This window comes from Topomyia yanbarensis, chromosome 2 (genome assembly GCF_030247195.1).
Source record: "Topomyia yanbarensis strain Yona2022 chromosome 2, ASM3024719v1, whole genome shotgun sequence".
NCBI classification, from domain to species: Eukaryota; Metazoa; Arthropoda; class Insecta; order Diptera; family Culicidae; genus Topomyia; species Topomyia yanbarensis.
Genome location: NC_080671.1, coordinates 294,693,304 through 294,715,981, shown reverse-complemented (window position 1 = coordinate 294,715,981; position 22,678 = coordinate 294,693,304).

Below are 22,678 nucleotides of genomic sequence, written 5' to 3'. Positions count from 1 at the left end.
AGCTTATTAAACAATTTTTCCTAATAAGTTTGTGAAAATTATAAACTATTTGAAATTTTTTAATAGTTTTATTTTTGATTTAACCGTGATTTTTTAATAAATAGTGACAATCGCTTCACAACGTAGTCTTTTTTGCATGGCTTGCGGTGAGCACGATCTCTCGAATTGCTGAACTGAAAATTATGGAATAGAAATTAATTTTTAGTATTCTTTACAGACCCGCTGGTGCCCTAAGACGATTTCGCTAGATTTTCAGAGCACGCAAGTGACGGAAGGATATCGAAAAGTTTCGTGAAAATGAAAATTCCAGTAATGATGATGATTTTTCCGAACGGTTCGTTTTCGAGAGGTTTTTATTTGTTCTTTGGCATTAGGATTAGCGATAATAATTCAAATCAAGGATACTACTGGGAAGTCACCTTTAGAAAAAGTCGATGTCGAAGTAAAATTTGAAACTATGCACGCATGCACTTCAGAGATAGCGTGATATCAGGAGCTGCGATTTCATTAAAATTTTCTTAGTTCTCAGTCGCGTTGGAAATTTGAGTAAAGTATAAACTTAGAAATGATTCAAAAAAAAATTTCGATTTTTTTGGCTCAGTACAATATATAACCCCTTTAGGAAAATTCAGTTTTCCCACCACAATGTAGATATTTTATTAACAGGGCAATAACAATAATTCGTTGGTATGTCTATTTTATGGGCCATTTTTTCGCTTTCCCATTGATTTGGTTTGAGATTTCTCGCACTGATGTTGTCCTATGCTGATTTGAGCGATTCTCTGAGTCCTGCCACTATCCCATGTAGTATGTGTTATCAAAAACATCACGAAGCATCAAGTTCTAAATTTTCTCAAACGATATAATATCCGAAGAGAGTGATAAGAGTTATAAGAAATGTCTCATCACACTGTTAGGTTGATTAAAAACGTTTTTTTAATTTAGTTACACGTGTAAACATAGCTTCTAATTTACGGTACATCCAGGTTGTTACGCGTTTTTTTGCGCGGTTTATTGCGAGGTTTTTTTACGCGGATTTTCCAATTAACGCGGTTTTTTACGTGGATTTTCCAATTAACGCGGTTTTTGCAAAAATATTCTAAGTCCTTTTGAATGCAAAAGACTTAGAAGATTTTCGGAAAGATGGAAGAGACGGGTCTTTTTTTACAATGGAGAAGACCTTTACGTCCTAGCCCAGTACACGTGCTGTTGGCAGGTGTCCAAGCTACCGCACAGGGTGCACTGGGGGCGTGTCGGGCTCGAATGGTGACGCTGTCATTAATACCGACTAAACTCCATTGGGCTCCGCCATCGTCCCCCCCAGGAACTACCTCTCGGTATTACTTCTGGGGGATGGCTGTACTCAATGTACTCATTCACTATTACTCACGCGTTCATACGTCCTGTATGAGGCTTACTTGGGTACTCTCTCTATCGCACCTTGATTCACTCTCAAACAGTCCACATGAGGCTGACTTTGGTGCTCACCTTTTTCGTTCCTTGTGAGGCTGACTTGTATGCTCACCTTACACATTCCTTGCTAGGCTTACTTTTGTGCTCGCCCCACCCATACCATGTGAGGCTGACTTGGGTGCGCACCCTATCACCTGGTTCACTCTCGATCGTGCCACTCTATTATACCTCTGTCACTCCCCCTGGCAACCCATGTGGGACATTTTTCTTAGGCCCCACTTCTGACATACCATGCGAGGCTGACTTGTGTGCTCACCTTTTTCATTCCTTGCTAGGCTTACTTTTGTGCTAGTCTCTACCATACCATGTGAGGCTGACTTTTGTGCTCACCCTTAACATCCCGTGTGAGACTGACTTGGATGCTCATCCTTTCACTCCTCTGCCACGCCACGAGGCATCGATAGCTAAGTCCCAACATATTACGCTACGACCCTCCCATCTTGGCATGAGGCAGTCCACTTATACGCCTATACACTCGCTCTTCTGTCTTGCTTCGGGGTGGCTGGGTTTACCCCTTACGCGGTTGCCAGTCGCTGCGCCAAACCTGCCTCGGCATGAACAGACCATTCACTCCCTTTTTTGCGCTCGGCCTTTTTCGCTCCAACTAACCAATCACTAGTTAGTCGTGCCCGTCGTCTGTTGCTCGGTTCGCCAGATTACCTGTAGCCTACAGGCAATCTGGATGGTAGCAGCCGAGACTGCGTTCCACTTCTCCACCGATTGACACATCCGCTGAATAAGGGTATCAGGGGCTGTGTCCCAGCCACAGACGTCTCAAGGATTGCTCTTCTTTCGACGTCGAACCGATGACATACGAACAGTATGTGTTCGGCAGTTTCGTCTACACCTGGGCAGTCCGGGCAGGCTGGGACCTCCGCGTGACCGAACCTGTGGAGGTACTGTCGGAAACAGCCATGGCCTGACAGGAATTGTGTCAGGTGGAAGTGAACTTCCCCATGGGGTCTTCCCACCCAGCTCGATATGCTAGGTATCAGCCGGTGGGTCCACCTACCTTTCGAGGAGTTATCCCACTCACGCTGCCATCTCGTCGCTGTTGTGCTATCTTATGACAAGCGCCATTTAGCACATTTCGAGAAAAACGATTTTTAAAGTTTGAGATTGAATATCTTGAAACTTATAAATGGTATAAACATTCCAAAGAAGACAATTAATGCTTCTATCTATTCTTCATCAATCTCTCAAATATTACGAAGATCGCTTGACTATGTTGCGAGTTTTTACTATGAATGTAAACAAAAGTCGCACTCACACGTGTCATAGGCGTGTATTGATGATAAAATTTGTATAACGTGTCATAATCGTGCATGAAAATTTTTTCATAGAAAAAAATCATCAATTTTTAACTTTTATTCATATCTTTGCGTTCATATGGGCTATAAACAATCGGTGAAATGCATTTTGAAGGGAATGAGTCAGGGCATCTAGAAAAAATAGTTATTTTTAGTTACAGTGTTGCCAAATATCCTTTATTTCCAATTTAAAACTAAAACAGTGTTTTTCTCACATCTCGTGTAATTTTCTTTTGAAAATGTTTATGTCATTGTGTTCCTCAGACATTTTCACGCATAAAACATCTAAAACTTCTATATAACTTGAGCAAATCCCTAGATACAGTGATTTTAAGCAAAAAACTCACAATTTCTCATGACGTTTCTCGCAATATCTAAGTAACCAAGTAGAATTTCAAAATTCTGAAAACGCCACTTTGTAGAGATTTTTCAAACAAGTAACGTGGCATATCTAACTCAGTTTACCCCAAAATGGCGTTTGTCATAAGATAGCACAACAGCGACGATCTGGCGACCGAGGTCACCCTGGTGCGCTCGCGGGCTCCTCTATTTCCACGTAGCTCGACGCACTCCTCATCTTCCCGAATGACCAGCCCGACTGGCATCATGCTCGCTATCACGCAGGATGCATCGTATGATACCGTGCGGTAGGCAGATATCACTCTGAGGCACATCACGCGGTAGGTGCTCTCCAGTTTCTGTAGGTAACTGGTTACCCTCAGTGCTCTTGACCATGACGGGCCGCCGTACCTGAGGATAGATACGGCAACGCCTGCCAGTAACCTACGTCTACTGGCGCACACCTTTGAGCTATTGGACATCATCCTCGATAAAGCCGCAACAGCAGTCGACGCTCTCTTGCATGTATAGTCGACGTGGCCGCCGAAGGTCAGCTTGTCGTCTATAATGACTCCGAGAGACTTCAGACTTCGCTGTGAAGTGATCGCGACTTCTTGCACATGGATAACTGCATGTTGTGCCGACTTGCGGTTGTTGACGATAACTACCTCCGTCTTATGATGAGCGAGCTCTAGGCCCCTCGCGCTCATCCATTCCTCCACCGTGTTGATCGCGTGTTCTGCGGTTAGTTCTACCTCAGGGATTGACTCCCCGTAGACCTCCAAGGTTACGTCGTCGGCAAAGCCGACGATCTTGTCCCCAGGAGGGAACTTCAGTCTCAGAACCCCGTCATACATGATGTTCCATAGCACCGGACCTAGGATCGAGCCCTGCGGGGCTCCGGCGGTAATCGGAACCCTTTTCTGACCGGCATCGGTCTCGTATAGTAGTACGCGGTTCTGGAAGTAACTTTCCAGGATCCGGTACAGATCCACCGGTAGGCTAAGCTGGTGTAACGAGAGCGCGACGGCATCCCAGCTTGCGCTGTTGAATGCGTTCTTCACGTCAAGTGTCACTAACGCACAGTATCGAATAACTCGCCTTTTTCGTTGGATCGCTATCTCGGCAGTATTTATCACTGAGTTGAGAGCGTCCACTGTGGACTTATCCTTCCGAAAGCCAAACTGGTTCCTTGACAGACCGTCCGTACCTTCTGCGTACGGAGTTAGCCTGTTGAGGATAATCCTCTCAAGCAATTTGCCAGTCGTGTCGATCAGACAGATTGGTCTGTACGCCGATGGGTCGCCTGGCGGCTTCCCGGGCTTCGGCAACAGCACCAATTTCTGCCTTTTCCATTTATCGGGGAAACGGCACTCTTCAAGGCATCTCTGCATAGCTAGCCTGAACATGTTCGGGTTTGCTATGATCGCAGCCTTGAGAGCGTTGTTTGGAACTCCATCCGGCCCTGGAGCTTTGTTCATTGCTAGGGATTTAGCCACTGCGAGTAGTTCTTCATTCGTCACCAGAGCCACCATTTCGGCCGTGCCCGCACTGTCTCGTAGTGCAGGTGGCCAGGGGCTTGTGGCTCGAGACGGGAAGAGTACTTCGATAATCGTCGCCAACCGGTCCGGAGACCGTTCTGAGGGTGAAGAGCCCCCTTTGGTCTTGGCCATCACAATCCTGTAGGCGTCACCCCACGGATTCGCGTTGGCACTCTCACACAGGTTGTCGAAACACGCTCTCTTGCTGCTTTTAATGGCCTTGTTAAGGGCCAATTTCGCAGCTCGAAACACTTCACGGCGGTTCTCTCTTGCATCCTCGGTGCGAGCTCTTTGCATCCTACGTCTAGCTCTGAGGCAGGCTGATCGTAGAGCTGCAATCTCGGCACTCCAGCAGTATACCGGACATCTGCCGTTTCTTGGCAGGGTTTTTCTCGGCATAGTGGCGTCGCGCGCGCGTCATAGAACAGCTACCAGCGCATCCCCGCTTAGACTGTCGGTGTTGGCCTCCAGTCCCAGGGCCACGGTGAAAGCTTCGCTGTCGAAGTGATTGGACTTCCACCCGCGTACCTGACAGGGATCTCCCGCCCTCGGATGCTGCACACCATAGTGGATCCTAAAGCGGATTGCTAAGTGATCGTTATGGGTGTAGCCTTCGTCTACCCTCCATTCCATGCCTGGAACCAGACTCGGGCTGGCAAATGTTACGTCAATCCACGCCTCCACCCCGTTTCTACGGAATGTACTAGCTAGCACAGTATCGAATTTCGCAAGCGCCTCCATTAGCGCTTGACCCCTGCTATTTGTACAGCGGCTGCCCTACTCCACTGCCCAAGCGTTAAAGTCTCCCTCTATGACTACCGGTTTCCGGCCCACTAGGTCTGACGAGAGCCTGTCGATCATCTGGTTGAACTGTTCTATGGGCCACCTTGGTGGAGCGTAGCAGCTGCAATAGAACACACCATTGACTTGGCAATCGCAACATCCTCGGCGGAGGAGTGTATTACCTCTTGAACCGGGAACCGTCCCGTTGTACAGATTGCCACCATTCCAGACCCGTCCGACACCCAATTGCCGTTGCCGGTCTGATAAGAGGGCGACATCTGTCCTCGACTCCGCGACCGACTGCCACAGCAGCTGTTGGGCTGCTGCACAATGGTTAAGATTTAGCTGTGTGACGTTCACGGCTTCTTCTTATTTAACTCACCGAAGGGACACGAAGGTCCGCCCATAGCATGTTTATGGGCTTGCTTCTTAGCGGTGCAGATAAGGCACTTGTGCGCCTTAGTGCAACGCCGCTCCTTATGCCCCTCCTCGCCGCAGTGACGACATAGTTTGCTCCTGTCTATGCCCTTGCACTCGTAGGATTTGTGGCCGGACTCAAGGCACCGATAGCACCTATCCACTGAAGGCGGCTGGGGTATGCTAATTGGGCATACCGACCAGCCGATCTTCAGCTTACCTTTCTCGGTTACCTTTTTGGCATCCGCCTTCAGTAGCCTGAGGTAGGCTACTTGGGTGCCAGAGGGTCCCCCTCTAAAACGCACAGAGGCCCGCTCGATTGTCACGTCGCATTGCTCCTTGACGGCTGCGACGACTTCTTCTGCGGTTGTGAACTCGTCCAGATGCTTGCACTGGAGAGTCGTTTCCGCCCCTAGCGACCTGACCTGGGCGCCTTCACCAAGGACCTCTTGGGCCAAGGCCTTGTACACCGCACTATATTGTGCGCCTCGCTTCAGCACCAGAAGCATTTCTCCTGTGTTGGTGCGTCTCACGCTACGCACATCTTGCCCAAGGGCCGAGAGGCTTTCGGCCGCCTTCATCGACTTTCGGACGTCGGCGTATTTGTCCTTGTCGGTTTTTAACCACAAGGCCTCGCCTCTGTCCTTGGCCTTCTTCGCGGGCCGCGGTACCTCCTGTGTCGGTGCCGGCTTCTTCTTGATGACCAGCGTCCAGGGGTTTACGCCCCCCTGCCCGGTTGCGCCGGGTTGATGGTACCATCGCTCTGCCCAGCGAGGTCATTCTCGCCCTCGCTTACCTCGACCAAACGGCGTTTGACCTTAGGCCTTAACGGTTGCACGCCGTGTGGTGTCGGTTTTTGTACCCTCGCCTGGCGACTTCCTAGGGCGCTTCGCGTTCGACGCCGTCTTGCGATTGCCCTTCGAGGGGAACTCGGCCGCCGCTTCGAGCGACATGGCTACTCCATAGAAGGTGAAGCCCACTGTCTGGGTACCTATGTCGACCTTCTCTCTTCCCTCCCTCTTGGAGGCCACTGTCTGGGTTTCCCTGTCGGACTTCTCCCGACATTCCACCCTCTTGGCGTAACCTGCTGTTCCTGTCTTGCGACACGAACAGCTTTTCGGAGCACCAGGAGGCTCTGCTTCAGCTCCTTGCTTATATTTTGCTTTGCGCTAGTGAACTCGATTATTGAATCGAGCTGCTCCACCACTTTGCGCATCGCGGATAGTGGCCCGTCCAGTGCGTTGGTAGGGCTATTTCCTACCACTGCTGGGGGTCACTGGTGCTATCAGATGCAGCACTCGTTGCTCCACTACTCTCCCCACGGGGGGAGACCTCGCCAAACCACCTCTAGCAAAGGGGTTTGGCACCTCCGTTAGTTTATTGTTTTTATTGTTTTTGTTCATCTCCATGTTAATACCCACGAGTTACGCGAGAATAAATGTCCGCCACGCCAGAGCTCCGCAGTAACGTTGTAAGGGATGCTTACTGTGGGGGTTGCCCAGGTACCCCACAGGCTCCGTTAACGATCGAGCATCTTTTTCACCCCCTCGATCACTCATCCCTCGACACGGTTCACTTCACGCCTTGGAATTGGGGTTATGACCTATCTTGCTTTAAGTGGTGACCGCGGCCCAGATCATCACAACCATCCTCCTTTACCAGGGCTTTGGACCTGTAGCTCTGGTTCTCAATAGTTCCAGGTACGTATATTATTACAGACATGCTACTATTGAGATCCGTCATTCGCTAGCGGAGTTAAGAGACGGGTCTGGAAGATTCCTTATGGCCCGCACCCCAACAATATGGTTATTTTCGGAATGGTCTTGAAGAGTTGGTTCCAGAAATTGATTTTGACGCCATTTTGAAATCAAAGATGACGACTTCCGGTTTAGCGAAATTCGCTATAACTCAATCAATATTTTTGGAATGGTCTTGAGGAATAGGTGCCAGAAATTGATTTTGACGCCATTTCGAAATCAAAGATAGCGACTTCCGGTTTAGTGACATTCGCTATAACCCAATCAATATGGGTATTTTCTGAATGGGCTTGAAGAGTAGGTTCCAGAAATTGATTTTTGACACCATTTTGAAATCAATGTTGGCGACTTCCGGTTTAGCGAAATTCGCTATAACTCAATCAATATGGATATTTTTGGAATGGTCTTGAGGAGTAGGTGTCAGAAAATGATTTTTGACGCCATTTTGAAATCAAAGATGGCGACTTCCGGTTTAGCGAAATTCGTTATAACTCAATCAATATGGATATTTTTGGAATGGTCTTGAGGAGTAGGTGCCAGAAATTGATATTTGACGCCATTTTGAAATCAAAGATGGCGACTTCCGGTTTAGTGAAATTCGCTATGACCCAATGAATATGGGTTTTTTCTGAATGGTCTTGAAGAGTAGATGCCAGAAATTGATTTTTGGCGCCATTTTGAAATCAAAGATGGCGACTTCCGGTTTAGCGAAATTCGCTATAACACAATCAATATGGATATTTTTGGAATGGTCTTAAGGATTAGGTGCCAAAAATTGATTTTTGACGCCATTCTGAAATAAAAAATGGTTACTTCCGGTTTAGCGAAATTCGTTATAACCCAATTAATATGGGTATTTTCGGAATGGTATTGACAAGTAGGTGCTAGAAATTCATATTTGACGCCGTTTTGAAATCCAAGATTGCGACATCCGGTTTCGCAGAAATTCTCTACAACCCATGCAATATGGGTATTGTCGGTATGGTCTTGAAGAATAGTTACCAGAAATTTATGTTTGGCGCCATTTTGAAATCCAAGGTGGCGACTTCCGGTTTAGTGAAATTCGCTATAACCCAATCAATATGGGTATTTTCGGAATGATCTTGAAGAGTAGGTGCCAGAAATTGATTTTTGACGCCATTTTGAAATCAAAAATGGCGACATCCGGTTTAGCGAAATCGCTATAGCCCAATCAATATTGGCATTTTCGGAATGGACTTGAAGAGCAGGTAACAGAAATTGATTTTGACGCCATTTTGAAATCAAAGATGGCGATTTCCGGTTTAGCGAAATTCGCTATAACCCAATCAATATGGGTATTTTCGGAATGGTCTTGAAGAATAGGTGCCAGAAATAGATTTTTGACGCCATTTTGAAATTAAAAATGGTGACTTCCGGTTTAGCGAAATTCGCTATAACCCAATTAATATGGGTATTTTCGGAATGGTATTGACAAGTAGGTGCTAGAAATTTATGTTTGACGCCATTTTGAAATCCAAGATGGCGAAATCCAGTTTAGCGGAAATTCCCTGCAACCCATGCAATATGGGTATTGTCGGAATGGTCTAGAAGAGTAGGTACCAGAAATTTATTTTTGGCGCCATTTTGAAATCCATGGTGGCGACTACCGGTTTAGCGAAATTCACTATAACCCAATCAATATGGGTATTTTCGGAATGGTCTTGACGAGTAGTAGACAAAGATCGATGTTTGACGCCATTTTTAATTCCAAGATGGCGACTTCCGGGTTAGTCACATTCACTATAGCCCAGTCAATATGAGTGTTTTTTAATGATCTTAACGAGTAGGTTCCAAAAATTGATCTTTGACGCCATTTTGAAGTAGAATACTTTTAACGTTTCAATATAGGGGTCCCGTTTCAGAATTTTCTGCCAGAATTTTACCCGATTTTTTAAACGTGAATATCTGTCTTTGTACTGAATGAAAAAATAAGATTATTACGCTATCAGATTGGAAATATGTACAACAATTTTGTATCCTATTCGGTAGTATGTACAATTACTAAAAATAGCGGAAATAATGGATTTTATGAAATTAGTAATTATCTGATCCATGATTGGTTGGTACAATTCGCTCAAAAAGCAAGCGTTGCTGGGACTGCATCTTTTTAATCGAACGAACTGCGACGCGTATAAAAAAAATACAAGAAAAATTCGTTAGTTTGTGTTCTGACGTTGTAAGCGTAGCAGCTGCTACGTTTCATGTCAGCTCACATTCATCGATGGTAGGTAATAGATACCATGACTGCCGCCAGGCGCTGATGATTCTAATCATGAAATGACATGACAATTTTTGTATTTCAATATCACACTATTGAAAAACAAGCAAAAATGAACAGTTCTCGAAAACGTTAAAACTCCCATACATCAGTCAATCTATCTCCGGCAGAGCCGTCAATAGAGAGCAGGTTAGTAATTCAAACAAACACGAAAAGCTATGAATAAATGTGCCGCGTGCCTGTTTGAATCAGTTGTTGCTCTTTTGCCAGACAAGTAAGGCTGCATACAGAGTGGCGGCGAGAAGCTGAGCTGGTGCTGGCACTGACGTTAGAATGCGAGATGCGAGAAACCTGCCTGCAAATAAGTAAAGGGATGATGTCAGAGTGAAAGCGAGCAGTCGGCACAGATCCGCTCGGCTTGCACTCTGACATCACCCATTTGATGTGCAGCAAGCAGGTTTCTCACATCTCGCATTCTAATGTCAGTTCCAGCGCCAGCTCAGCTTCTCGCCGTCGCTCTGTAAGCAGCCTAACATCGTGCCTATAGCGTCTCGTACGACAGATTTGAGCACCCAGCGCTCTACGCTTCTATGAATGACGTCATCATCGACTATTTAAAGAATATCATTCCTCGAGCGACTTAATTCTCCCGTCAAACGTCGGGCCGTAAAGAACAGCAGTAGCAATCATGCATGTTGACAATGCGCTGCGATGAGTGCTGCATTTGATCACTGCTACCGCTGGGGGTGATCCGATGTAAATAGAGCGCGGCTGGAAGAGTTGGCAAACCTCAGTTGAAGCTGACTAATTGTTCCATTCTGCATGTTATTATTGTTAAATTAAAAGCCCTTTTAAGGGCTATAACAATAACAAACAATAAAGAACAAATTGGAATATTTCCAATCATTGACAGCGATAATCCAATTGCTCAGTTTATATTCGTTATTTGTTTCAATACAAAAATGTGCAGCTACTTAAACTACATTTCCAGGTTGAAATTAGCGAAAACCTGTGATTTATTAAAAATAGTCTTTCGGAAACATAATCTAAAATGCTGCAATGTTTCAGAAAATTGGAGGATGTGGCAACACTGCCAGCTAGCGAAAACCGTACCAAAAAGAATACGCAAATATTTTTTCGTTATTCTGCATGAAGGCAGTCCTTCCATCATCAGTGCGAAAGTGATAAAAGCCGATGTCACGTTTCAAGCTATCAGTATTTCATATTAGATGCTGAAGGGAAAGGTTGTTTCTTTTCATTTCGAAATATTTATCTGATGTAAGAGATGGAAGAGATGGCAAACCTTTTTTGCAGCTGACTAATTGTTCCATTCTGAATGTTATTTTTGTTAAACCAAAAGCCCTTAGTTTAGTACTTTTCATTCCATAGCACGCGTGTTTGTGGATCCCACAAATAGTCCATTTCTGGATTCCACCAATGGTCCTTTTAATTTGAATGATTCCCTTAAAATGGTTCCTTTTAGGACCCCAAATATAGAACATTTCAGAGTTAATGTTAATTAAACCACCGAATATATAAAGGCACATATGTTGAACTTTCTTTGTTTACGAATAATTTGATTTATGACCAGTTATTTTCCTGTCGCGCTTGCAAACATTTGATTTGATAGCAGGTATTTAAAGATAGATGTAAGGTTTTGTTTGTGAGCATCATTAATTGATGTTCCCATTTCATGGATTTGAATAAAACTTTTTTAGAACATGAATTTATCACACTATAGGTTATCGATTTTAATTTAAAAATTCAACAATTATCTCTAGTGAAGAATAGCATGCCTGTGTGTAGTTCTGAAACAGTCGATGGCATTAACGGGTTTTAATTTGGCCACGGATAATATTGCTTGGCTGCATTTTTAATGTCATCGTGGTCGGGTCTTGCACACAACACTTATTTTTTTCAGAGCTGACTAAATGGATTGGCGATGGGGTGGTTTGGTGCGAGAACCGCGCTCTCTTCTTCTTTAAATTATATGTGGCGTCAGGTGCTTGTACAGATAAATTCACCACGGCGCGCGTTCCAGTGTGCACAGTGGTTAATTTATCTGTGTGTTTGTTTCCTCCGGCAAGCCGTAATGCGTACTGGTTGTTTCGTTGTGTAAAGGAGATGGTGTTGGCTTATTGGATACTGAAAATACGATGTTCATGATTTGATACGAGTTACTTCGGAAAGTTTATTTACGAGTTTATAGAGCATTTTTGCACTACCAGGGGAAATTTAAAATACTTGGTCCTCGGAGCAAATTGAGAAAAAGTTTTACGTATCATCATATTATAAACTCAGTTAAATAACGGTCCGCAAAACAGATTAATTGTCTCCACATTAAGCCCGGCTTATTTTGTGTGCGGCTAAATGACGCAGGAATCAGGAATCATAATATATTGGCTCAAATGGTACGTTCCCCGTACATAGTCGGGGATTTGCCGTGTGTTTTCATCATTTCCTAAGCGGAAGGAAAGGACAAGGACGTGTGAGGAAGTAGAATTGGAAGGGTGGGAAAAATAACAGCACAAAACAAAAATAAACAACAGGTAAGTTAAACTCACAAGTAGTTCAACTTGCCTGCGAATAAGCCTAAAGCTATTTACCACATTGGATAAGAAACTTTAGTATGTCTCTGAGTTTCAGTCGACCAAACATGGTTTCGTCTATATAAGGACGGCTGAAGACTCGAAATCGCAATTGCGCTACCGCTGGACAGTTGCATATCAGATGATATGAGGTTCCGTAGTCAGATTCACAAAGATCACATGAAAAAGACTCAGCTCGCTGAATAGTTGCCATGTGATAATTGAGTTTGCAGTGGCCGGTTAAAGCCCTGGTCAGCATTCCGCAGTGGAGCTTCGAAAAATGTAAGAGATTTTTCGAAACCACTGGGCATGGTTGTTCTAGAAACGCCTTTGTTTGGCGACACGTTTGTAGATTTCTCCAATAATTGCGGTGCTCGGACGAAGCCCAGGATCGTATTTTTTCCCGTATCCAACTTGTCGAAATTGGCAGCGCGGGCTCAGGACCAACGAAGTCAATCGCTGAACCTGCCCTGGCCAATTCCTCAGCCCATTCATTTCCAGTAATACCACAATGTCCGGGCACCCAGACAAGGTAGATAGTGTTGACAATGCTTAGTTCTTCGATTTGGGTTCGGCACGCGATCACTAGCTTGGATCGGGATTTGTCTGAGCTAAGGGCCTTGACTGCAACCTGACTATCGGAGCAGAAGTTTATAACTCTGCCGGACAAACTCAGTTGAAGGGCCGATTGCACCCCGCACATAATCGCAAAGATTTCTGCTTGGAATACAGTTCAGTATCTACCTAGTGAGTGAGATTGTTCCAATCTCATTTCACGACAGTAGACACCAGCACCGGCACGTCCCTCCATCAGAGAACCGTCAGTGTAACAGACTACTTGCGTTTGTTGTTGTCTTTCCATAAAGCCAGACAACCACTCCTCTCGAGAGGGAATCTTCACATGGAATGTCCTGTAAGGAAAACTACAAGTGAGTGTAATGTCGCTGGGAGCAAGAATATCTTCACCCCATGTAACCATTTGTGACCACAATCGTGTATGACTGGTAGCAAGATCAACATGATTACTGTTCCAAAGCCCAGTAACCTGCAGTCTGTATGCACATGATAGTGCTTCTTGTTTTAAGTGTATGTGTAATGGTTTGATATTTAAAAGTGCCTCAAGAGCAGCAGTCGGAGTCGTGGTGAAAGCACCAATCAACGCCATGAGCGCCATTCTTTGCAGATGGTTTAGCTTTGACTGGACTGTCACCACCTCTCCCCTCTGCCACCACACAAGGCATCCGTATGACAGTATTGGACGTACAATTATCGTGTAAATCCAATAGATGTATTTAGGTTTGAGACCCCAGGTCTTTCCAAAAGTTCGTCTGCACTGCCCGAAAGCCATGCACGCTTTCTTGACTCTGAACTCAATGTGAGCAGACCAATTCAGTTTGGAATCCAATATGACTCCAACGTAGGGGAACATGAGGAGACTTGACCAAGCGCAAAATTCTATTTTCGGCTATGGCGTCTTCTATTCGATTCTTAAATTTTTTTCAAAAATATTTTTATACTTGTTTCGATCCCTTAAGGTAATTTTAAAAGTTTGGAGTGATAAATCCTTTCCTTGCAGAAAATATTACGTGATTAATAAATTTGCAATAAATGATGTAATTTTTTATCAAACTTTGTATGGACATATCTACTCGACTACTAATTACTATTAAAGGACTAATATACCATCTTAATCCTTGTGAAGTAGTGAAATGATTTTACATAAACTGGAACATTGGAATAGTTATTACTAGAATTCGCATGAAATTGAACGCAATAACTAATGTTGGGGAGACTTGACCAAGATTTTATGGGGAGACTTGACCAAGTGGCGATCAGCTGAAGAAAGATACAAAATTCCTAATATTTATTATGCTTTGGTACCTACTGTTAATGTTAATCACGCCATAAAAAAATCCCACCCCAAACATAAGTCTTTATATTTTAAAATTTGTGAGCAAAGTTAGCAATAGTAGGACTGATTTCGTGACGTGTGAACATGCAATGCAAGCAGTACAGTTAATCTTTAAAAAGAAATGCATTTAAAAAAATCAAAATTTATCAAATGCAACTCTTTTATATTTTTACTGCCACCTACGGATCTCGACAATAGGGAAAAAAAATAATTACAGTATGTTTTATGTCATTATATTTTGTTATGATTTTTCAAAATTCTCTTGGTCAAGTCTCCCCACGCCTTGGTCAAGTCTCCCCGCAATGGGGAGACTTGACCAGAAAAAGCGATCACAGAAAAACTTTTGTAACTTTTCAAAAATTTAATTAAAAATTCTGCAAAAAATCATGAAGACGCGCAATAACTTTGCGCATTATATCTGGATGATTTTTGGGGGATTGAAGGCTTTTTTAGAGATTTATGCAATTTTAGCTGAAAACCTGGTCAAGTCTCCCCATGTTCCCCTATTTGACTTGATCTGCACACAGTAGCTCAGAATCAAAGAACTGCAAGGGACGAACTCCGGTTGTTATTCGCTTCTTCGTGAAAAGAACCATTGAAGTTTTGCTTGGGTTAACTGATAGTTTAACCTGTCGACACCACTGTTCGACGGCTCTTAATGCCTGTTGCATTAAGTCAAAGATTGTTCCGATGCAAAATCCAGTAATTAGTATTTGGTAATCGTCAGCAAACCCGTAGGTTGGAAATCCAAGCTCATTGAGTTTCTTCAACAAGCCGTCAGCTACTAAGTTCCATAACAAAGGTGACAGAACGCCGCCCTGAGGACAACCGCAAATACTCAACTTCCGTATCTCAGCCTGTCGCAGTAACGAGCAAAGTATGCGGTTACTAAGCATTGCGTTTATCCAACCTGAGATACATGCAGGTATCCCATGACCGCGCGTCGCTTCCAGAATAGACTGGAAGGACACATTGTCAAAAGCACCCTCAATATCTAGGAATACACCCAAGCTAGATTGCTTGAGCGAGAAGGCTTTCTCAATGTTGTAAACAACATCGTGAAGCAGAGTGATCGTGGATTTCCCACACTGATATGCATGTTGCATTTTGTGCAGTGGATATTCAACTAAACTAACGTTCCTGATGTGATGATCGATTATCCGTTCCAAAGCTTTCAGAAGAAAAGAACTTAAGCTGATAGGCCTAAAACTCTTGGCTTCTTCATAGCTTGAGCGCCCCCCTTTGGGAATAAATCTAACAGTTATTTCTCGCCATGCTTTCGGGATATACCCGGTAGCAAGACTGGAAAGCAAAATCTTTTTCAAGACATGTTTAAGAATATCAAATCCCTTTTGCAGTAGCACGGGAAGTATTCCATCTTTTCCGGGTGATTTGTATGGAGCAAAGCTGTCAACTGCCCACTTGACCGATTCAGTGGAGACCAATGTACGTGCTAACGCTCACGAGTCCGAATCACCAGAATGAGATCTGTGAACATTGTTCAACTCCGGATCGATACAACCTGGAAAGTGTGTGTCGAAGAGACAATTAAGAACATCTTTTTCGTCCGTCACATAAAAACCATCTCTGGTTTTTAAGGAGTTCATCTGAAATTCATTGGAGAGAATTTTATTTAATCTGCTAGCCTCGTTCAGACTAGAGACATTAGTGCATAGGCTTTGCCAGCCAGCCCGTTCTGCAGATCTAATACATTTCTTATATGCACTACGAGCTGACCTGAAAGCCCTGGAGTCATCACGCTGACGCCGGTTCCAAGCTCTTCTCATAACTTTCTTCATTCTTTCAAGCTCAGCCCTCCACCAAGGGGTTCCCCTAGTCGATTTAACAGTACGAAGTGGACAAGCTTCTTCGTAGGATGCTAATATGAATGAGTAGTGCGCGAGTGTCTGGGTAGTGGACGTTTTCTCGCGAACGGTCACCGAAAAGGCGGTTTTTACGGTGTAAACATTGCGGGTGAAAATTCAGTGAAGTGTTTTTCGCTATTTGTTGGAATGTAATTCCATTCTAGTTGTGCTAGTGATGCCGTAAATGGGCAAAAAGCACCTAATTTAGTGGTTTATCTACTAGTTTTTTCGGCCTCGTAATGGCTGCTGTGCAATTTGTCGGGTTATATCAGTATACCCGTTGTGCTGTGTGCGAAAATAACATACAGTGAAACAATTTCATATTCGTACACCTCTACTGCGTATAGCATTCCACATGGCAGTGTAGGAAAATGAGATTGCATCACTGTACGTCGCGGTGATAATAGCATGGTGTTATGTATATGAATCACCACACAGTGGTAGTGTCTAGTGTGTTTGTTTTCGCAGTCGGTTTCTGCGATCAAACTTAATTCCTGTGCCGTTCCGCACTTCTCTTTGTATGCGGTACTATATCATGATGGTTACAGTATCACGTTGATAAGTTGTCCAGAGCAGTTGGTTTTAAACCAATCTCTGGCCTTCCTTTTTATGAGCAGCAATGGCTCGTAATCAGGTTTGTAAAATCTGAGTCCGCTGGTAAATTTTTTCAGACAATCAGTGTATCGCATGTTACCATATGCGTATTTGGATTACTTATTGTTTACGCAGAGATTGGCCGTCTATTGCCTGGCCATAATCACTGCTATTTAAATTTGTAGGTATCCTTCAACAGTGTTATACTGTGTACTGTTGAGCGAATATTGTCTCAAGTATGGGTGCGGCCAAGAGTGAGGCTTATTTTGTTTCTGGATCCTCAGATACGCAGCACTGTCTTTGGAGCAGTATGGTGAGATGCGCTCAAAAATAAAAGCAGTAAATGCTTTTACTGGGGGATTCCTTCGCTGTGTTGTTTTTGCGACGGTGTTGTGCTTTGGAGGGTTACGAAAACAAGCACAGATTGAGAATAAATCTCAACAGTGGTGCGCTGCCGTTCAGATGTTTTGGAACAGGTATGAAATAGTTGGATTGGCTCGGGTTCCCAGGCATCTTCGGAGACACACGACGGTAGTTAGTTTGTGTGTCATTGAGAAGTAATCACTTGGTGACACTTTCAGTCACTCAAATGTTTAATGTCCGTCGTGTACTGTTGTGTACTGTTGAGCGAATATTGTCTCAAGTATGGGTGCGGCCAAGAGTGAGGCTTATTTTGTTTCTGGATCCTCAGATACGCAGCACTGTCTTTGGAGCAGTATGGTGAGATGCGCTCAAAAATAAAAGCAGTAAATGCTTTTACTGGGGGATTCCTTCGCTGTGTTGTTTTTGCGACGGTGTTGTGCTTTGGAGGGTTACGAAAACAAGCACAGATTGAGAATAAATCTCAACAGTGGTGCGCTGCCGTTCAGATGTTTTGGAACAGGTATGAAATAGTTGGATTGGCTCGGGTTCCCAGGCATCTTCGGAGACACACGACGGTAGTTAGTTTGTGTGTCATTGAGAAGTAATCACTTGGTGACACTTTCAGTCACTCAAATGTTTAATGTCCGTCGTGTACTGTTGTGTACTGTTGAGCGAATATTGTCTCAAGTATGGGTGCGGCCAAGAGTGAGGCTTATTTTGTTTCTGGATCCTCAGATACGCAGCACTGTCTTTGGAGCAGTATGGTGAGATGCGCTCAAAAATAAAAGCAGTAAATGCTTTTACTGGGGGATTCCTTCGCTGTGTTGTTTTTGCGACGGTGTTGTGCTTTGGAGGGTTACGAAAACAAGCACAGATTGAGAATAAATCTCAACAGTGGTGCGCTGCCGTTCAGATGTTTTGGAACAGGTATGAAATAGTTGGATTGGCTCGGGTTCCCGGGCATCTTCGGAGACACACGACGGTAGTTAGTTTGTGTGTCATTGAGAAGTAATCACTTGGTGACACTTTCAGTCACTCAAATGTTTAATGTCCGTCGTGCTCTCTCCGTATATACTTCCGTGTTCCCTTGTTCATGCAGCTTTTACGGGGCTGTTTCGGAAATTTTGAGCGACAGTGTACTACAAATTTCAGATCTAGATACTTTCTGTATGTGCTTGGTAGACTGAAATCGTAGGCACACTAATCTATTGTGGTTGGTGTTTGTTCTCGATCTTCCTAGCTGCCAGTGTACTTCTACTAGACGTAGCATATTCTTGCGGTTCTAATGTGTTGAATTTCAGTTTTGAATAAGTGGTAGTGCAAAACTGAATTTTATTGTGCGGAACTTTCCACAGTGCAAATTCCCACTCTTTTGGATCCAACCGTTGCTGCGTGCAGGTCACCTCCACTTTTTTTTCAACTTTTCGATAATCTTTTTTGTGGTAAAATGGAATCGAAACTTGAGTCTCTTCCTGCAACATCAGGTGTAAACACTGGTAGTGAGAAGCAGACTCTTTCTAAACCCATAAACATGGGTAAAAATTTTGATAAAAATCAAAGAAAAAAGCGCAACCGCAGTGGTGCTTCTCCAAACAATGCTTCGACTCATGGTATAGAGCCTTTGTGTCTCAATAACCATCGAGTACAAGCAAGGTTGGAGAAAGGTCACTTTACGGTTGCACTGAAGGACGATCTGTTAAAAGATCTTCATGGGTGTCTCTTTTCAACCCCACCTGACTCCTTCATCCCCAGCTTCAGTGGATTTGGCTTAAGGTATGGCATTGTTTGGTTCTCTCCGGATAACGAACAAAGCTGTATCTGGCTGAAACAGAAATTGGAGATGATAAGTGGGAAAGCAGGAGACTTCCGTTTTATTGTCGAACCATATAGCCTTCATCAGAATAAGATATTCCTTTATATTCCTTGGAATTCCAAGGAATCTTTGCGGAGTTCTGACGTTTTGATGAGGCTAGATTTTCAAAATACTGGTTCGCGGGCAGCTTGCTGGGAAATTCTGAGAACCAAGTCGGTTACAGGGAAAATACAGCAGTATTTTTGCAGTATCGACGATCAATCTCTGGACTTTCTAGCAAAGCATGGTTATAAACTGAACTATGGCTTCCAAAAAGTCACGGCGAAGGTTTATAAACCTAAATCGATTTAAGCCGAATTTGAATGACAATATCCCTTCGGGGGTGTTGTCGTTCTGTTGCCTCAATATCCCTTCGGGGGTGTTGATGCAACCGCTCTAGCTTGCTTGGAATTTCTGAAGGGCCAAGTCGATTACAGCGGAGATACAGCGGTATTTTTGCAGTATCGACGACCGATCTTTGGTATTTCTGGCGAAAATTGTTTAAACCCAGTGTGGTAAAGAGCTATAGTTTTCTTTTTTTAGCCGTATTTGAATGACAATATCTCTTCGGGGGTGTTGTCGTTCTGTTATCTCAATATCCCCTCGGGGGAGTTGATATATCCGCTCACTGTTTGAGTAGAGGTTCTAAATCCCTCCGGGGGTTGGAAGTTTTATTCCTGCTGTTGTAGCACCTGCAGATCGTTCAGCATCACTCCGGGGGTGCAGAATGCTCTGTTTTTATTGTTCTGTGTCGTTGTTTTCCTTACCCCTAACCTTACCACTTCCCCAATCCTTCCCATCAGGAAAATGATGAAAAGACGATTCTTGGCAAGGCACAAATCTCCGATCAACATGGGGAACGTGCCATTTGAGCCAGACGCTACTGATTCCTGATCCACGACGTCATCTAAGTCACATGTTCACTAATTGTTGGAAAATATCCATGAAATTTAGTCGCCAAGTTTTCCAAAAAGAGGTCCCAGTTCGTAGATTTAGGATTACGATATGTCACCACATTGAAGGTGACATCAAAATGATCGAAAAATATATATTTATGATCGGATAGAGACGGTTCAGTTTCATTTGGAACCTGCCAATTTCCCAGTTCATGCAAAATTCTATCAGAGCAAAGTGTTATGTCTAACACCTCCTCCCTCCCAGACCTCGCAAAAGTTGGTCGGTTTCCCACATTCAGAATATGGAGATTTGTACTACTTATGTACTCCATCAGTTCAGAGCCTCTCAGATTGATGTCCGAGCTGCCCCAAATGATGTGATGAGCATTCGAATCACTGCCGATAATGAGCGGAAGCCCATTTCTGCTACAATATGATACAACGCTTTTGAAATCATCAGAAGGAGATGATTCGTTATGCGGTAGGTATGCTGAACAATATATATATATTTTGTCGACGTTTCCGACAGTCAGTGTAACTGTGACAACACAGATATCGCGAGTTGTGAGCTCCGATATGAGACACGCGTCAATAGCCTTATTTGCAAGAATGCAAGCACGAGGCATTTCACGTGGGTTAGTCATGCCTGTCTTGTTGTAAGCAATGAAGGCAGTGTTAAGTAACTTTCCAAAATAGAAGTTTCCTTTACGGAAATACGGTTCTTGAACCAATGCTATGGAAGCTTTACCTTCCTGCATTAGTCGAGATAAATTCATAGTTGCTGTACGTTTATGTTGGAGATTGATTTGTGCTATTCTAACCATTGTTGATTAGAGAACTGTACATTTCATCTCCAACACAAATTGCACAACAACTAGAGGACACCAAGCGAGTTGGGATGTTAACGCATATAGCGAGCCATATCAGGTTTAAATGGGACATGATCATTTAATTCCCACGATTTGCGAAGAAAATAATGGTCCACTGTGTCAGAGATTCGCATAACACAGTAAGGGCAAAACCCAAAATGCTCCGTGCGCGACTGGCATATTTTAGACCCTCCAGTCATTAAGTCCTCGGCACGGAACTACACCTTGACTTAGGGTCTCCTACTTTCAGTCGCCTCCTACGACATGGGAGCAGGACTCCAGTGGCTCAATTCTAGGCCGGATACCACACGGCCTCTGGGCAGGTTCATCTGTACACATCGAAATTTGATAATCGAAACTCAACAAAACTTCACCGAACTACAATCAGCTAAGAGTCTAAGCAAACCCCCAGGATCATCGGTGAAAAAAAATCGGTGTGTAGAGTGAACGTTCCGCTGCGTAATGCAGCATACTGGGGAGTTCGCCCAACTCTTCCCAGGCTCCGTTCGCCATTGAGAATGTTTTAAACCCCCTCAACAATTTTACCCATGGCACGGGTCGCATGACACTATTCCCTGTTTGGTAGATTTTTACCACTACTTAGCCGGTTGAAGCAACCACTACCGACACTACACGGCTTATCTAGGCTGTTCGGTGAAAGAAGCTGACATTGAAGAACAGCTTCCATATTTAGATGGGCAAACAGCCGCAGAAGGAAGGAAGGATAACTTTAGGGCATGTGGTATTTAGGCCTAGAACGTATAGGGCCCACTACCTCGTCCTACCACACCCGCAGTCAGCCCCCGCTGCTGGTTCGGGTCGCGAATCACAACTAGTTGCTATCGCGATTAAGCATTATACACCACCTATGACCCGCCCGGTTGCTTGCAGCTCAGCTTCCCACGTAGCGTTCCTCCACCACCACGGGGCCCGGGAAGACCAGGGGAAATTTAAAATACTTGGTCCTCGGAGCAAACTGAGAAAAAGTTTTACGTATCATTATGTTATAAACTCAGTTAAATAACGGTCCGCAAAACAGATTAATTGTCTCCACATTAAGCCCGGCTTATTTTGTGTGCGGCTAAATGACGCAATGTGCTTTTTACTTATTTTGTTTGCGAATATCGCGGCTACACAAATGATAAGCTCCATTATTGTGAAAACTCCACTCTAAGTTACCTGCTTGGTTAAGGTTCGAGCATATTATTATTTATGAAAACATGGGGTAAAACGCGCCTCCTAAGGAAATATGATCATAGTAGCTATAGAACATTAATAGGGATCTTTAGGAGTGTGCGGGTTAAGGCATATTCTGATGCAGATTAGTACCGTGAGTTAATATCTCAGTCCTTTTTCAATTTTTTGGCCCGAAACTATTGAAAAAACATTTTTTTAGTTTGTTTCCACAGTCAGTATCAATCACTCTGTGTGATCGGTTGAGTTTAATTTTTTTCGCTCTGGCCCGTGATCGCCCGAAAAACAAGTGCTCGGCCTACGCCACCCGGATCTTTCTCTCGATCTCGGCCTCTGCCATCCGGCACCAACCGCTGTAGTATCTCGCTACCTCGGCAATAGTTTACGCAAGTGCAGTGTCCATTAACCAGATCTATAGTGCGAAAATCAAGTGCGTCGAAACTCGCTTTCCGGCGGGTCTGCTCTATCCCGAGGGACAGCGGAGCCGCCAAAGGGTCGCCCCCAACCTAAACCAGCGATATACCAAGCATACTACGTATTTTCCGCGAAAAAATTGGACATCGAAAATCGTAACAGGTAACAGGAGCGCAGACGCATAAGTAGGTAAACAACTCGCGCCTCCACCAAAACTTTAATTTCAAACCGTTGAACGCGACCGCGCCTCCACCAATTCCAATTTTCAAACT